The sequence below is a fragment of the Oreochromis aureus genome, linkage group 9 (assembly GCF_013358895.1).
Source record: "Oreochromis aureus strain Israel breed Guangdong linkage group 9, ZZ_aureus, whole genome shotgun sequence".
In the NCBI taxonomy this organism is placed as follows: Eukaryota; Metazoa; Chordata; class Actinopteri; order Cichliformes; family Cichlidae; genus Oreochromis; species Oreochromis aureus.
Window position 1 is genome coordinate 17,031,612 of NC_052950.1, and position 18,317 is coordinate 17,049,928.

Below are 18,317 nucleotides of genomic sequence, written 5' to 3' on the forward strand. Positions count from 1 at the left end.
AGACATTTACATTGTAGGGTGAGAATTTGAGGTAAACACCATGAAACTATCAATTTATCCTGCCTTATGTCAGTGGTGTAATGCATGGGGATATTTTCTTGGCAAATGTTGCTATCGTGGCAATACAGACCAGAACCTGGAAGTTGACCAAGTTGAATCCATGCCACTAATAATTAAGGCAGTTCTGAGGGCATAAGACGTCCACCACTGTACTAGGAAGGTGTGAGTATAACTATCCCACTCATGAATCTGTAAGTATTTATATGTCCCAGATCTGCAGAGTTGCTAGGAAGAAGCTAATTTAAGCTGTGAACGCTTAGTGGTGGTAACTTTAAACATATTTAGTTTGTTTATAAAGCCTAATGTTGCTTCTTTATGTCTTGTAACTACAAAAATGATGAAAGGGGTGTCAATTTGTAGCTGAAAGAATTGTCTAAGTGTCAAAAAATTATATTTTGTGCAGTGATTATTTTCTGAGAGGAGGGCAATGCTAACATCTTAGCTAGCTCTTAAAATATCTCTGTAGCACTCTGTTATAATTGTGTTTGCTGATTTAATTCACTAAAATGAGTCTTCTCTGCATGTGCTATTGTTATTGTAGCATTTATGCTAAATCTTTTGTGTTCAACTATTAAAATGCTTTGGGCTACACAGTAAATTAGCATTTAGCTGTTAACTAGCAAACTGTGTAACTATTACAGCATCAAATCTGACCTCGTTTAGTGTGTTGTGTTCGCTTGCCTTCACACCTTTACTCTGTCTAACTTTCCGAGATAGATGAAAATGAAAACAGGAAACACTCAAAATAAGATAACATTTTAAATTAGATTTCTTCTTTATTCAGGTTGAGCATTTTCGCTAATTTTCAATCAGACGTAGCCCGGTATGCAACCTAAAGACATCCCTGTTGTTATTCAATTACTTGTAATATAATTCTGTCAAGGGAACCAGCACTTGACAACAATAAGCGTTAGATTGCGTTACACTTTCTTGTGTTTTACTCCACATAACATTAGTTCACTTTTCACACAACAGTGATCCAATTTCTGTGTTTCTCTGTAACAAGTATTGTTTAGTGTGGAGGTTGCCAGCAGAAGGTTAGCACCTACTCAGCCCTGCTAACATGATATGCATTCACCTCCATTGGGATATGCTCTGCACGTTCTATTTATGGATGCTGAGTAAAATGACACTTCACCCTCAAACTCTACTGTCTGAAAGGAAAAAAAACAGACAGAGGCCATACTCATATGTTGCGTGCAGGACAAGAGGTGGACAACCAGGAGTCATGCATCCTGAAGGTATGCCTCAGGTGGTAGTACTGCTGCAGAACACTGGTTTCATTCAGATTCTCCTAACCTCCTAACCAGACAAGAATATTATGGGTTAGTCAAAACCTCAATGATCAGACCACCAAACCCAAATAAATGGGATTAATTTAGTTCCCTCTCCTCCCATCTATGTAATCAATTAAACTACTGTAAAGACTTTTACCAGCTTGAACAGTGTGTGAAAATGGTTTTCACTGAGTCTCTTTTCAGCTCTGTGGGATTTCCTCTTGTGTCCCAGCGCTCCTGTTGAACAAGGAGTGGGTGAAGACAGAGCTGCCTAACAAGCTGCCTTCTCCGTCTGAGACCAGACTTTAACTCACTGTTGCAGAAAATGGCACTTTCCGCTGGGACAAGCGAGGTTTGGCCCGCGCTTCAGACGCAGATCGCGGCGAGCCTGCTGGCAGTAGCAGTCACTCAATCTCCAGCTCCTCTTCTCCCAGCAGCTGGGAACAGTGGGAGTTGCAGGCCTGTGATTACTGGCCAGGACACCGAGGTGAGGTGAGCTCAGACTCGCTGGTTTTCACTCACTCACCAGGAGCTCTGTTTTTACAAGCCTCCAAATGTGACAGGAAATGGGTAGCAAATGAGCTATGATGTCCTTCGTCAAAACACACCGCGTTACAATTCGCTTTTTCCCAGGCTAAATATATCATACAATATCTATAATTAAATTCCAAGCTATATCAAGCAGACGTATAATAGAGATGGATAAAGTACAGAGAAACTGTCTGTGTGCATCAAAATGGAAATCTATCTGAAAATAGCAGAGACAGTGTTTACACAATAACCGGCCTTAACACATATCCATAAAATCAGACGCACAGCCCGCAGGAAGCAGTCTGCGTCCTGATCTTCAGATATCTGATTCCCTCTTTTTCAGTCTGCTTTCTGCTTTTTGTCAGGCATTTGCTGGTGTAGAAAACCCAGTGTGTTATCATGTCTGATATATTTATGCTTTCCCTTTTATTGCTTTCCTTCCTTTTCTGTCTCCCTGCATGTGCAGCATCACTGCTCCCCCCTCCATGCTGATGTGTTTGCTTTGATAAGGCAACAGTGTCGAGCATTTGTATTCCTGAGCTGCATTTCTCCCTTAAAGTCAGAAAAAGACGCCTATGATTTGTTGAGACAGATGTACATGGTTCAGTTTTAAACAGTCTAGATTTAGACTGGGAGAAATTATTTATAATTCCCGAGGCTTCTCATTTCTCCTATGTTTGCACAAGCTGCAAAAAAGCCAAAAGAAACTGAAAATCCGAAGGCATTCTTGTCATTCCACCTGTCTTTATGAAATGGCATTAACTATACTGTAAAATGTATTAAAATAACACTTTAAACCTTAAACCAACATTAAACCAGCGGCCTCTTTAACAGAGAAAATTCTTTTGTTATCACTTTGATAGAAAGCCGTCCTTATGCCATGCTCTCGCCGGGCCATTTCCTCCCATTTTCTTCCTCCGGTGACAGCGAGTGGATTTATGTGTATGCGGTTGCCCAGAAGACCCTGTACTGTACCCTCCCTGCAGAGCCTGTCACGCGGGCTGATGTATTCCCCTCCACCCCCTCTCCCTGGCCGAGCTTTATGATGGAAACTGATACAAACACTGTGATAGGGTTTCGGGATAAATTATTCACGCTTCCAATGCTCTCTGCTGCTGTTTCAGTTCTTAGAGGACGTCCATTTTACAAATGGCCCTTTTTTTAGCCCTCATCCTTTTAATTGATCCGTGGCAAAGACAATACATGTGTGATTGAGAGAGGGGGACGATCGCACGGTAAAAAGTTCAGGCGTAACACTTCGGTCGGGTTGGTGCGCGTCGTCGGTTGCTGGCTGCCTGTGAAGCGGGGCAATAGGTGCCTTAAGATTTACTGCCTGGTAAATGAAATGGCTGTCCATCGGTTGCAGGGGCGGCACATCAGCAGAGTCCTGCCCTAATGTCTCTACCATCTGGTAGGATAGGCCTTTAATTGAAAAGAATTTCTGGACTGAAAGGGAAGAGCTGGACCAAGTCTCTCAGTCCCCCAAGAGAGAGAAGTAATGAAAAGAAAATAACTTCTCTCCTCTTTAGTGCCTATGGAACCCATAAAGAATAACAGGACATGGTGATATAACAGACGCACGGCCGTAGTGAGTGGGTGAATAACTTTCATATTACAGCCTACCATCTGCTAAGACGGTTTTGGAGCTAGGAAGCCAATTGGATTAAACGTTATGGCCACTTTGCTCACCGCGGCTTTTAGGGCTACCTTCAGGTGGCAGTTCATAAAGCATTTCTTTGTCAGATTTATTTAGACATGAAAGATGTGTTTTTGCTTTTGTGTCAGACGCACTCAGTCCGTACTCCCACTTTGAGAGCGGGATTTTTCTTAAAACAAACAGGGGAGTGAGAGGAGGGGATGGCAGACATCCTGGAGGCCATAGAGGATAACTGATGAGTCTAGCAGGACTGAAGGGAGAATAACAACGCTCACCTTTAATGTGGCTTTTACCATTGGGATCCACCGAGTCCCAGACACAGCCGCTGTTGTGTGCGTTTGTATGCGAATCGCACGTGAATCGGAATCACGCAGGATCACTTCGTGCTTTGCGCAAATCACGAATCTGAATGACTTTTAGGCCTTCGTCAGTCGTGAAGAAGATCGAGGCACGTCAGGGCTTCGGTATGCTCCCGCGCCACTTTGAAACGCTTCCACCTGACAATATTAGCTTCTGTGATGAGCGCACTGGCAGTGTGCATGTCTGCAAGGGCAGCCGTGAGCTGTGCTGGCTACGTCTGTGACAACCCTCCAGGTTTCCAGACAATTGGGCTATGTGAGAAAATATATCATTTCCATCCACTTAAAAAAGAAGAAGAAGAAAAAAAGAATCCTACACCAAAATGTGCTGTATGAACCTATTCCATGCTTACTTTGGTTGACAAGTGTGCATACTGAATGAGGTCATCGTCTAAATCATTTTCAGCACCCAAAGGACTCACCCACACCCAAGGTAAACAGATATAGATACTAAAGGTAAACAAGAGGGGCCATTTAAAGCAGGCAACATCAATGGGAGATACTGTACTGCAGCAGATGAAATAAAAACAAGCCGTAATAATGATGATTTTCTACATGTATTTTTCCACGTCTTTGTAAACATCAGCAGTGTTGAAATCAGGCAGACAGACCCTCTTTGAGCCCACATCCAATGCCTCTTGTGTGTTTTGGCATTTGCTGCCTTCTACCGGCATCGCGGCGACGTTCGCACACGCACTCGCGCAGCTGAAAACGTACACACTGCTTTCCAGGGCGTGAACGCAGCAGCAACAGAGAGATACTCATTTTCCAGTTTTTGTCTAGAGGCGGTGGGGTCCAAGACGGCTAGCTGCATTACATGTTGCACGCACAGAGACAGGCAGGGGACTGTTTTCACTCTCTGGCCTTGTTTTTTTTTTAACTTATATTTTTTGAGTCAACAGAATAGGAACACCGTCAAATCCAAATCAGCAAATAAAGAAGGAAAACGCTCCTGTCAACAGAGCGCGAATGCACAAGCAAGCCATGAACTTATGGCAGGAAAAATGTAATCAGATATATCTACCATTACAAATACAGCACTCGACAAATTGCACAAGGGTAAAGCGCTCTGTTAAAACAATAGCCAAGAATAGGCGGCGTGACATGGGCCCCGGTGTGTGTGTGTCTGTGTGTGTGTGTGTGTGTGTGTGTGTGAGAGTGCGCAGACATGGGTCACAGCTTGTCCACTGACACGGACCCCATTAGATCAGATGACAGCACTTCATAATATTGACACATTCACAGCATGAGGTGCGCTATTCAAGAGGTCACAGCGCTGATGATATACTGTACGCACCTGACGTGTCACAGGCTAATTCTGATTCGGTAAACCGCCTCAGTCACGACACTAAACAAGAGAAAGCTGAGCTACATGGAAATATAAGATCCTACGAGATGGCACACACATATATGCACACATACAGGTAGTGTATGCTGTAGTCGTGCATACATATAGTTGTATAAAAGCACAAGTTAAACATATAGAGTGTAGCGCACTTACAGAGGTATTTGTGTGTGCTCCAATAAAGCTGTATATATGTATTGTATTTGTCTCTAGGCAGATTTATGAGAATTTTCTTTGGAGATTAGAAATGTTTGTTATTGGGAAAGTGAGGCAGTTACAAATGCATCTGCGGCTGACAGATTTTCATCCAAGCCACATGTTTTTAGGGTAAACCAAATGTGCTCATGTTTTTTATTTTACCTCCGCTGAAAGCTCTTGCGCATGTGCAGATTCGCCATTAAGTTTATAGCCACATCCTAAAAAAAGTGCCTGTAACAAAGATCTTTGTGTCATTTGAGTTGTGCCGATTTTTAAACTTACACACTTGGGCGACAAAAATGCGATGGTCAATGAGTAGCTCTTAAAAGAAACAGGTGTTTCTAAACTTTTAGGAGGGTTTAAGCTGATTTTTTGTGCTTATTTAGGGTTATTATTTTATGCCTATGCACTTATTTAAAAAGAAAAAACAATCAGGGAATCAACCCTGTCCACTTTCAGAGCTGGTCAGATTACCTCAGAATAATTTGTCAGTGTTTGGAGGGCAAATGGGATAATTATGATGCTGACGGCCAGGAGATGATTCAAACTCATGCTGAAGCCTCCCCAATTATGTGTGTGAGGTAAAGTGGCCTCCGCCAAAGCCAATGAGAGCCGCTGTGGCTCTCCTCGCCTCCTTGCTCTTGAACAAACACGCCAGTCAGACATCAATAGGAAGTCTCTCTGTTTTAGCATGCCTGACCTTTAGCCGCTGTCTCAGCCTGTGCCCACCAAGAGAAGGCCTGCACGTCCCACACATTCAGCGGTAATCACTAATGCCCGCACGAATAACATCATAAACCTGGTGTGACCCTCCTGTGGCTACCCAGCACCAAGCTGATCATCAAAGCATGATGGACAGATTGCTGCAGAAGACTAAAATAAATAAAACGGGCCTGCTGGGTGACAGCGAGGGGCTTTAAACGGTTGGTGATTGAGCATGGGAAAGAGGAGGAGAGAAGAGGGGAAAAGAGTGAGAAGACATGATGGAGTGTGTGTCAGAGAGCGGGAGAGAGAATAGCAAAGGCGGGGCCCCTTGTGGGGCTAGCATAGTCTGTGTTGTGCCATGCCACGGGGCCAGCTGGCAGGGCCCAAAGCTGGCATGACAGAATGTGACAGAGGATCCGGAGAGCAGGGACTCGGGGAATCCCGGCACAATAATGCGGATGGCAGAGGCTAAAGCCCAGATTTAATCACAGCCATCACACACCTGCCAATAGAAAATTACACAACAGATATCAATGGCGGCCTCTCCAAAGCGTCGAGCCCCCAGCAGTGTTTCCAGGCAGGGCTAAGCTGTCGGTCACTGTGATTCACATTCAGATCAACTTTATTAATCCCAAAAGAAGGACGATTTGTTCACAGCCTACTCCCACAGTCAAACTCACACAACCACTAATCACAAACACTGTTACATGTCAAGACAGAGCTCAACAACAATGAGGTCAAAAAATAAATACATTAAAATGAAAAAAAAAATAGAATAACAAGGAGAAATGTCTAAAAATGAACAAAAGAAGGAAGATTAATCTAAGTGAGCCCATTAAGTGATCGAATAGCTGAGGCAATGAAGGATTTTAAGGATCTGTTTGTTCTACGCTGGGGTACAAGGCAACGGTGACCTGATAGTCAAAAACTATACCGAGAATAACACTGTCTTTATCCTCAGTGTTACAGCATCACCTTAATAGGGAACGACTAAAAGTTATAAAACTTCTCCAAGCGGTGAGAAGTGGCGCTCTTAACAGTCAAACAACGTGATGATCGTTTACCAGTTGTCCTGCAGATTCACCGTCTCAGCGGTTTATCGGTGTGTACATTTCCAGAAACATAATTAAGGTTTTTATCATCGATCCTTACACATTAAACATACACGTTTTCATTCAGAAAATATACAGTTTATGGACGTTTCAACACGATCTTTGTGGTTATGTTTTATAGTATGCTTATATTTTCAGTTTCAAATGTAGCTTCCAAGTTTTGAATATCCTACAGTCTCACAAAAAGAAAGAAACTCACACACACACCCACACACACATTTGTTGGGTTCATCAAGGCTCGGTTTCGCTGCAAATTGACTTTTTTTCTGCGTTGTCAGAAATCAAATCACAGAGAATTTAGATTATATAATGACGATGTCGGCCTAGAGCGGCGCAAACACTCTGATTCTAACCAGAGCTTTTTTAGTGTCCCAGGCAGGCCTCATTTTCAATCATATATAATCATATACATACACACTAATCTACACACACACACACGCACACATTCATCAAGTCAGTACGGAGTGCTCAGACTTGACAGGTAACGGTCCTGTGGTTTGGATACTAATCAGTCTCCAAAAATGTTTACATTTTTCAACCGCGCCGCATGCTTTGACTCTCAGGTGCCCCTGTATGGATTGCTCGGCCACAATTAAGATCCACCAAAATTGGAGCAATTTTACATGCATAACACACACACACGTGCACACACACACATATATAATCCCTTATGTGATGCCTTATATCTTTAGCTTTCTGTTAGATTAAGTTTGGGTGTTGTTGTTGTTTTTTTGTGTCCAAAAATGTGCTAGGGATTCTCATTTTTCACATTTTCAGTCCTGTAAATTTCCTTCAAATAAAGTGACATCGTTCTCCACTTCCCGCCGTTCATAACATCAGATCAGACTCAACTCGAATCTCTTACATGCTCTCGATTTCAGCCTTTCTTTTATGTCCTTTTGCTTGGACTGTGTGTGTTTATGTGTGTGCGTGCGTGTTTATGCTTCTGTGTGTCAGACCCTGACAGCTATCGCATCTGACACAAAGTGGTTGTTTTCTGAAGGCTTTGCCCCGTTTCATGTTCTAATAGCTTCCCTGTGATGGCAGGGAGGACCTCTGCTCCGCGCTGCTCTCAGCCATGACTCCTGCAATATTTACATGTTTACGCTCACAATTTCCATCTGTTGTTTCTGGAACAATCAGCAGCAGAGGCCTGGAGAGAAACACGGGGAACGACTGTAAGTCGCGCTCAACTTGGGTTTCATGATTGGGAGGCTGGGCCTGATTATGCTCGGCTTGGGTGGAGGGGAGTAGTAGGCGGGGAGGGGGGGGGATTTGGTTTTCTTTTCTTCAAGGCCTTCCCAAGGTTTTTGATGGCGGGCTGGAAGTAAGCGAGGGGCTCTGGGGATCTGTTCGAGCTTGCCCTCGGAGAGATGCTTCACTAGGGTGAGATCAGTCGTTGCGGCCCGCTCGTGAGCCAACTGGCTCGGGCCGAGCTCACTAATAGATTTCAGATATGACACAAAAATCAATTGCAAGAGTTCATATTTAGTCAAAAACCATTTTTAATGTGGCTGATTATAAACTGGTATGTTTACAACAACCATTTCAAAAGGAGTGGAAGAAAATACAGTCATGGTTAATAAGTGGCTTGAGCTTAAGGACGATTTTCAACTTTTACCCTTTCTTTTTTTCACTTTTATGATGTTGACTTTCAAAAAAAGGCATTTCTTGACTTTAGGAAGAACATTTTGCACGTGTTACTTAGTTAGCAGTTAAAGAGCAAACCCAAATCTTGTATACTCTGCAGACCAGGAAAAATAAGGAAGGTTATTCCTAGAGGCTAGTTAGATATTATCAAAGTATCAGCAACATTGTTATGGGCTACAATTGGAACACTAAATAATCATTTAGAAGGCAAAAGAAAACTATTACTACTGAGAAGTAAAGTTAAAACCCCCCAGGGACAAGTGGGAGCTCTCAGAGAAAGGGTGATACTGATGACTGTGTGGATAGAGGGAGAAAGAAAGCAAAGAAACACAGGCAGGATGAAAGGGTGTGTTGGTCCCTTGTGATGTGGCTGCAGACGCACCGGGTCTCAGCGTCAGCCTGGCCCAGCGTCGGGTTTCCCCATGCCGGAAGTGGCGCGTTTCCCCCTGGCGACAAGCTCTTCCTGCAAAATAAAGAAATCATTAGAAAGATGACAGCTGGGCCAGCCAACAGAAAGCCCAGGGGGCTCAGCCTCAGAGAGCTGCCACCCAGCATTAGCTGGCTACATTTGGCTTCGCCATCGTTTCCTTAAGAGAAGGTAAAGCACCCGACTCCAAAGCGATTCCCATCGAGAGCAGTGCTCACTATGTCGTCCTCTGTCTCACTCCTAATTTTTCTTTTTTTCCATCTCTGATCTCGGTAGGCCTATTTGACATGCTTCTCTCACTCGCTCACATCCTTCAGCTTCGTACAGTCCCTGAGGATGACGAGTTAAAGAACAATGTCGGGGTTGGCCATCAAGCGGTGAAATATTCTGACCCTTTGACCCCGAATCATATGAAGCTGAAGGGTCCGGGCTCAGGCACTGACCCCTGGCAATCATGGCGTGTGGCAGCCACACTGGGGCCTCCATAGGATGACTGTCTGGGAGCACAACACGGCACATTCCAACTCAAAGTCCTCCCAAAGCATTTCCTCCACAAACCATTGCTTACTTCTGTCTGCCAGATGAACATAGAGCCAGGCGACTTAAGAGTGCATTAAGAGAGCTCTTCCAAAAACCATCAGTACTTGACCTCAGCTGAAATGATTACACTGTAAGGAAGATATTTGAAGTTAATCCCAAAAGATAGGCTCATCATGAGCTTAAAGGCCTACAGAGGATCAATTGATGCAGCCTTACAGAAATTATGCTGTACTTGAATTTAGTTTTTTGCTAATTTAGGAGATGTCTCATTCATTCTTTTTTTTTTTACATTATGAATAAACAAATCATTAAAGACTTGGGGAAATAATTATTGCAGAGACAGCTAGCTTTGATTTGCATTATGTCTGGGACATCATGTCTGGAACATAGACTGAATATTAAAGAAGGACAGCCTCTGGATCTGAAAAGAAAAACCAGTGCCTTAAAATCCACACTTTTAACGGCCAGCAGGGGGCAACTCCTCTGAGTGCAAAAGGAAATCTGGGTATATAAAAGTCAATGAGAAAGGGATCTTATTGATTACTAGACCTATAGCCTACAAAGACAACAACACAGATCTAGAGATCAGTCGGAGACCATCTGACTACCACTTTGTCAAGAGAGAAAACTGTGCAACTCGGGGGTTGCTGCCAGTTACAAGGTAAAAACAGTCACAAAAAAGGGATGCAATGCTGCACTGAAAACCTTGCAAGTGCTTTGGTCATTAGCACGGAACCACAGTTATCTCTAGTTTGCATGGAAGACACCAATTTACCTGCAAATTCTCTCCAATTGGTAATGAAAATGTGTGACACAAACTGGAAAAAGAGACCATTTACCTTTAAAGTAAAAGTTGCACCTTTTGAAGTGGTAAAGCACAACTTTTACTTACCTATTTCTAGCTTGCGTTGCACCTTTTCAGGTTTCAAGCATTTGGAAAGTGTCTCTCCATGCAATGTCCATACACCTACTGGCAGCCATGGCAATCTGCTAGCAACCAAAGGAATTGCAAAGAGGCTTTTGAAGCAACACCATCATTGTTACTGCCAGCACCCACCAGGAAACAAGTGGTTGGTAAATCCAGATTTCTCTGTATCAACCAGATGCACAAGTTGACCAGCGTAGCCACTGGGCAACTGGTTCTTCGAAGGTCTTTAATAAATTTAATGAAGTAGGATGCACATTTTGTAAGATATTGATCTATTCAGAGTACATCAGATGATAAATCAGGGTATGGTTTAGGGGATAGTTACCCTTGTAATCGAGAAATCACATTTCAGCGTGCATCATCCTCACTCCTTGCGCAAGCTAGAAAATGCTCAAGTTGAGATGGGTCCTCACAGGTAGCCTCAAAAGTCTGCAGTCTTGATAAGTTAACAAACAAAAGTCAGTTTGATTTTTTAAAAACTAAATACCTAGTTACTTTAATTCATATACAAACAAAAAAATCACTCCTTCGGACTAAAAAATAGGCTGGTAGACTGGTTTGTGAAAAGTTTGGACTTTTGTAGGGAAACTGAAGTATATGCCCATTTGTCTGTTAGAGGTGACATATGACTTATGATAGTTGTCAAGTTTTTTTAAGCTAAGCTAACAAGTGGCTGCTAGCTGCTGTATATTTGCCGAATCTAGAGTAATCAGCACTTCTATTAAAACACTTTTTTTTTTTAAAAAGAAAAAAAAGTTAATTTGAATCATTGGGCTTAGGTGATGATCAAACCATGACACAACCTCACAAACACCTCCAGGTGCCATGACTCTGTTGCCATGGCGATTAGGAGTGACATAGGTTAACACCTGCTAGCGCTCACTCATGGAGATTAATGTGGCTGCTCGAGCAAGACACACATACAAAGGCACACACACTCGCATACTCACGCTAGACTCCTGTCCCCTCTAATGGGGACTGATAAAAGACAGGCTCCATCTCTCACAAACAGGACTGACTGGGCTGCTGGAGGTCAGCTCCACTACAACCATTTCCATGTGCTGCTGCATTTAGACATTCAGACTCATGACTAGAAACCAGTGCGCAGTTTCTATGGATGCGCTACACTTCCCGCGACACTGTGACAGAAGGCCGGTGGTTGCACGAGGCCACTGTGATACTAACTTACAAAATTACATGTCAGCCAATCAGTGCTTTTTATGTTGGTTTCTCTTTATTGTTTGTCCAAGGCATGCTTTACATAACCAAAATGAGAAAGACCCTCTCCCCAACCCTCACAGAAAAAGAAAAATCAACTTTTCTCTGACAAATAAATGGCATGGTAAAACCTAAATGAAGCTGGATGAGCAAGTTGATATAAGCTGCTTTGAGGCTGTTGACACACTGGGGCTCATTTCCATTGTTGATGTCTGAGCCAGAGGCCATTGTGGTCATGGTTCAGGCTTATTTACACACACAAATGAGGCTGACAGCAGAGGCAGACGTCACACTGATGGGTAGATTGCCAGAATCAGCACTTGTCAGGATAGTTCTGTTGGATGAACCTAAAAGAGCTTCTGAACTCTAAAAGCATGCTAATCTAAATTCTAGAATGCAGTGCATATCTTCTCATGTATCTTATCCAAACACGATGATAGTCAAGGATAAAGTTTGTATATATAGTTTATATTGTTGTATATAGTTTGCACATAGACAACTATCGGCTTTACGTCACATGACCATACGTCCAGGATAGTGTCAAACTGGTGCACGTATATGTGTGATTGGTTCTTTTGTTTTTACAGTTAACCTATGTGTGGTCCGCTTTTTTTTATGACAGCTCAGCAAAAGGATGATAATAAAGGATCAGACAATAAAGTTGCTCTATATAATACTATTAATGAAATAAAGTTTGCCAGCCAGAAGACTGAGGTTCATTTCTTGATCAGAACTTTGTTTTCCTTTGTTTGCTGATCACTTGCTGCGTATTTTCTCATGTGCAACACATTATTTCTTCATTTGCACTGTTAGGAAAGATAAAAATGTATAAGCTACAAGCCATCAGCAGGGCTGATATCAGTCAATCGAATGTTTGTTTTCCTATTTGTCAAGCCTGAGCACCCATACAAGTGATATTTAGTTTAGTTTCTGGCTTTTTACTTTCAGTTTGACTTGCTGGGCAGGTTTAGACACCAAAACGGCTTGATTGGGTTGAGGAAAAGATCTTCACAACTCTGCATATTGAAAAGTAACACATACCCAGTGGATTTCAATTTGATGGCAAAGGGCTTTTTTTTTTAAGTGTCTGTACTTTATGTGACAAGCTGGGAACGAAAGACTCATCTCATTGTCGCCATCAAAGCGCTGATATCTAAAGGCAAGCTGTGCATGTCTGTTAGACGCCAGCAGCTTTTTACAGAATGGCAGTGTGTCATGCCTGCAATGAAAACTGAAATCAGTCCATTAAGTACTACATGGAGATGTACTACTAAGTGAGGAAAATAGATTTTTTAGTAGATGAACCTTTTAAACTGGTATTGCCCACATTTTCAAAAATAATGATGTAATTCTCTTTGATCACTGTCCTGCAATTAAAGACTTCCCCTTATTCAAGAGTTCACCACTGACTCCACAAGTGGTTTTCATTGGGCTGAGCCGCCTAGAGCAGCTACTAGCCTCCATGTCGGCCGGCGTGTGTCCCGGAGCAGTGACTGTAAAATCCATTTGGGACACTAAGCCCTTAATGACGACGGGATGCTGAGCTAAGGCAGGTACTCTGCCTAGCCTCCTAAACTCTGATGATTTTTGGGCAATTCTAACTCCCCTGGACTTGGATGTCCATCTCAGCCAAATCACTCACATGGTACTATTTACTTGGCCTGTTAGCGGGATAATCGGACCCCCCTGCTTTTTTTCCTCCTCCTTTTTTCTTCTCTTTCCCTCCCCCTGGTTCTAATAGGAATTGATATGCGCTATTAGAGGGTATTCACTGTGTAGTTTTTCCCCACATGAAAGCGGTGGTCTGTTTACAGAGTTCTAAATAATTGGGATTTGGAAAGCATTGTCATCACAGTTAAAACCAGGGGAAGGATACAAGGCACTTAATAACAACAAAGAAAGAGATCCACAGGCATGCCGCACAGACAGGGCAGAATGTTCAATCCATACACTGATATGTAACCAGTAAACTGTGGGTTGGCATGTTTTTATGGAGCACATATTTCCTGGAGAGAATTTAAGGAAGTACAATATTTTCTAATGACTTGGAACAATCTGTTAGGCAGAGGATTCCTGGTTCACTGTGACATTGTTTTGTTTTTTCAGGAAACTGATTTGATATCAAATATAAAAGACCTTCCAAAACTGCTTCTAACAAAACAAGCCCAATCAAAATGAGCAGCAATATTTCACTTTTTGGAGGGTTTTCCCCATCAGCTAAATCAAATGCTGCAGAATGCAGTTATAGAAATAACAAGATTACTAATAGCAAGACTTTTTCTTTCCCACATACTTCATATGCCATCTGCAGCACCCTTAATTCATGGAACACTGAAGATCTCAATCTGTTCGTGATTATCAACAATGCGTCACTCAGCACTGAATCTAAAAGGAGGTGCTGTCACAGTGCTGTCACGCTATGGTTGCCACCATAATGGCACACAACAATAATAAGGCCTTTTGTGGAACAGCCCTATAGGCCACACTGACCTATTCCAGTGTTCCTTAAATTCTTATTCTTTCTTTTTCTTTTTTTTTGCAGTTGATCTGCCCTGTCATTTGGTGCATTTCTGAAGAAGACAGAGGAGGGAGTACAACAAAGCTTGGAGGTGCAAAAATAGCCTTGAGGCTTTAGGATGCATTGTTTAGTGTCTCAATACAATAGGGAGGAGTGAGACGAGCCAAGGCTGGGAAACACCCCAAGGGACGAGAGTGGTGAGGTGGAGGCAAACTAAGAAACAAAGTCCCAGGTGACATTCTAGCGTCAGTGTCACCCATTTAGGGCACGGCACAGCGGTATCGGTGACAAGAACCGCCGCGGGCTCCGGGGCTCTGTCAGTGCTGCTGTGATCCCAACAGGGAGGAGAGGTTTTCAACACAGACCTTAAAGAACACAGCGTAGATGTTATATAAGGCCCCACTGATTGTACATGTTAAATGCTGTCCCTTTTCATGTGATGATGGATGTCACTGTGTCGTACAGCGTATGCATAGGTGAAGTGAGTTATTCTTGCTTATCTCTTCAGTGCTGTGGAATCCTGCAGAGCTTAACCAATTGTGCACTGCAGTTCATTTTAATAATACATAACACCAACTTTTTTTTATTAGTTGCACTCCTTAGTCAAACCATCCTGGTGCGCAATAGATTCATGGTCAAGTTAGCTTAAGCAAAGATAAATATGGTGCCTTTTAAGATAAAATTACAAGGAAAAAACAGCAAAACAGGAAATAGAAAATAACACAGTAACACACATTAAATGCTACTTGAATACCAGCTTAAAAGATAAGTCTTCAGCTGCTTTTTGAGCTCATAGATCATACAGACCTAAGCCAACACACTGGCCACTCTGCTACACAGCTGAGCATAGCTGCTGCTCCCCAGTGTTAAAAAAAGCCAGATGAAGTGATTTAAACCTACCAGTTGCCTAAAGCCACAGTCACACAAGGGAAAACAAGTGATAATTAGGTTGCAAATAAATTATGGCTGGATTAATTTTATTTTTTGTCACGCTGCAGTTGGAGATCACAGCACGTCCAATGAAATAGTTGCTTTGAACAAAGGGAACAGATCTGTTACCATAGAAAGCACATTTGGTACAAGAAAGTCAAGACAGCAATAAAGTGACAATAAGATGGACTCAGCCTGGAATCAGTTTGCTATTGAATTTGGTGGAGTTAGTAATTATATGCAATCCATTTTTAATAACACCTAAACACGGTGATAAATTTGTTGCCCAGTGCAAAGAGATTCATCGCAAACTAGTCGAGCTCATCGGCACAGATCGATTGCTCCGATTGATTGCAATGTGTCGGCAATCTGTTTGCGTTTATAAATTAGAAGGCAACTGTTTGCAAACCTTGGCCAGTCTCTTTGAGAATAATCGAAGTCAGTCTGAGTCAAACTGTGATTGTTTGGAGACAGGTTGCCTCCCACGAGGTGACCTGTGCAATCACGATCAAAAGTAGTCGTCCAGAGGTTGAGGGTGTTGCCTGGGCGACCAGCTGGTCTCTGACAGCAAAAAAAATGAAACGCAATCACCGGGCGACCGCTGATTTTTCCTGGTTGCAGTGAGGTCCTATTTTTACTCTGGTGTGAGTGAACCCTAACTACAGTGATTGCCTCCCACTTGGAGGGCAAGTGCAACACACCCTGGAGGTATCAGCTGGTCCAGTAATGATTAAGGATTCCTGCAGGAGTCGGAGGACATTCGCAGGAAGGACATCACATCTATTTTGTCGGGACCCAGATAAGCAGCATAAATGGATTCAGATTACATTTCAGAGCTCCGGTTTTGCGTCTGTCTCTTTCAGGTGTGAGTCTTTTCTGTTTTGAGATCCAGGCTGGGCCTCCTTCCAGTCACTGTGGTGGTCGAGCATTTTCCTATGACGAAGCAGGGCCTAGAGTAATGGATCCATTTAGCAGTAATATTCCTTAATGGAAACAGCCTAATTACAACCGCAAATAACCACAAGCCTTCACAAAGGATTAAATATACAATAGCAGAAAAAAGGCAGGTATACATTTTCCAAATGATGAAAAAGTGAAACATCTGCAGTTCTTAGCAGGTTCAAAAAAAAAAGAAAAGAAACGTCTGGCCACGGGCTTGGAAGGAGAGAAAAAAAATGCTTTGTCACTTTAGATTTCACAGCGCCGGTTTGAGCTACAATGCAGCCGGTTTGGATTTCAAAGTGCTCTAGTTCCAGAGAGAAAACAAAAACAAATGTTTGTTTTGTGGTTTATTGTGTTTTAATATGGCAGCAAGATGAGACACAAATTGAATGCAGGAAGAAGTAAGATGCAGCTGCTGAAATCAACGAAAAGGATCTCTCTGTCCAACAATCACGAGTAAGCCATGACCTAATCTTCCTTTGAGGAATATTTGTGATTTTGATTACCGACCAGTTTGATTATTTGACTTTTAATCTTTTGATTGTATTGCCCAGATACAGATTTCTTGTTTTTTTTGTTTTGTTTTGTTGTGTTTTTTCACTATCTCAAAGGATTTGCTTGTTTTAGTTTGTTCTGACGGTCTAATCCACAGTTCCTAGCTCCATGATCTCAGAAATGAGTTTCATTAGAACTTCAAGGGGCGAAAGGGCAGAAAACTGAAATGACCACTTCAAAAACAAACAATATCAAAACTGTTCATGTCAAAAAAGGCCTGAATAGAAAATCCAAATGTCCAGGCTTATTAATAGCAGGCCACAGTAAATGACAGGTATAGTGAAACGAGGCCACCAGGGACTTTAGATTGTGAGTGAAGGCCTACGAGCATCACTCATCGCCGGTCGTTACACCCGTCGCTCCTTTGGTTAGCCCCACTGGCTGCTAAAATTGAATCTCAAGTTGTGTCCTATTTTGGTTGCAGGAACAGGTGATGTGCTTGGCCCAGCTCGTTCCCTTGCCTCTGCACCACCCCCTTGGGGCTGTTAGTGAATGCAATGACAACATAGTTTGCCAAGAAAAGGAGCAGAGGCGAAATGGGCCCTCTAATCCTACGGCGTGGATCGATACCTGATTAGCACAGCCTGCGTGTGCACTGCTGTGCTTAAAATTGGGAATAGACATATTTCCTAATGAGCATCTTGATAAAAGACACCCATCCCCCGATTTTGTTTGGTACAATAAATCCACCTTGGACAGATAGTGGTAATTAGTCCAGTACTGTTTAATATTACTGTCAACTCGTGTGGCACGGAGCTTTCAGTCTCGCTTTGTTGCCCTTTGTTGACAAATGCTCGACTGACTTGAAAATATCTATCCAAATGAGGCAAATCTTTCATCCCCTGTGCCCTCTAACAGAGTCGCACACCATAAAGCGACTTAAAGCAACAATTTAACCAAGTCGCTTTTTCAGTACATTCTATTATATATTGCTCTGGTCTCTAAATAGAAGTCGACACAGAGCAGATTTTTTGTCATTGTCAGCACACCTGGACTTTCCCTTGCGCCGCACCTGCCTGTCTGCTTGCTTTCAGTGTAAACTTCTCCCGACGCACTATTTACATGGCGGCCAAATCCTATTCAAATGCCTCCATCCAAACAGAGGAGCATTTCAAAACAGACACCCTCAGTTGACTTGCGATCATGCATCAATTTGTATAAGGTCTCCTCGGATGCAAAAGCCAGAATAATCAAATCGGAGCTGCAGACATAATCCTTTATTGTTAATAATGCCACGATAGGCCTTTACATATCAAATCTTCAATCTGAATCTGGCAGAACATAAATATCTTTCCTGTTACTCCGAGCGGGGCCCGGATCGAGGGGAATAATGCAAGAGTGCTGTGACAGAATAGTTGTTATTTG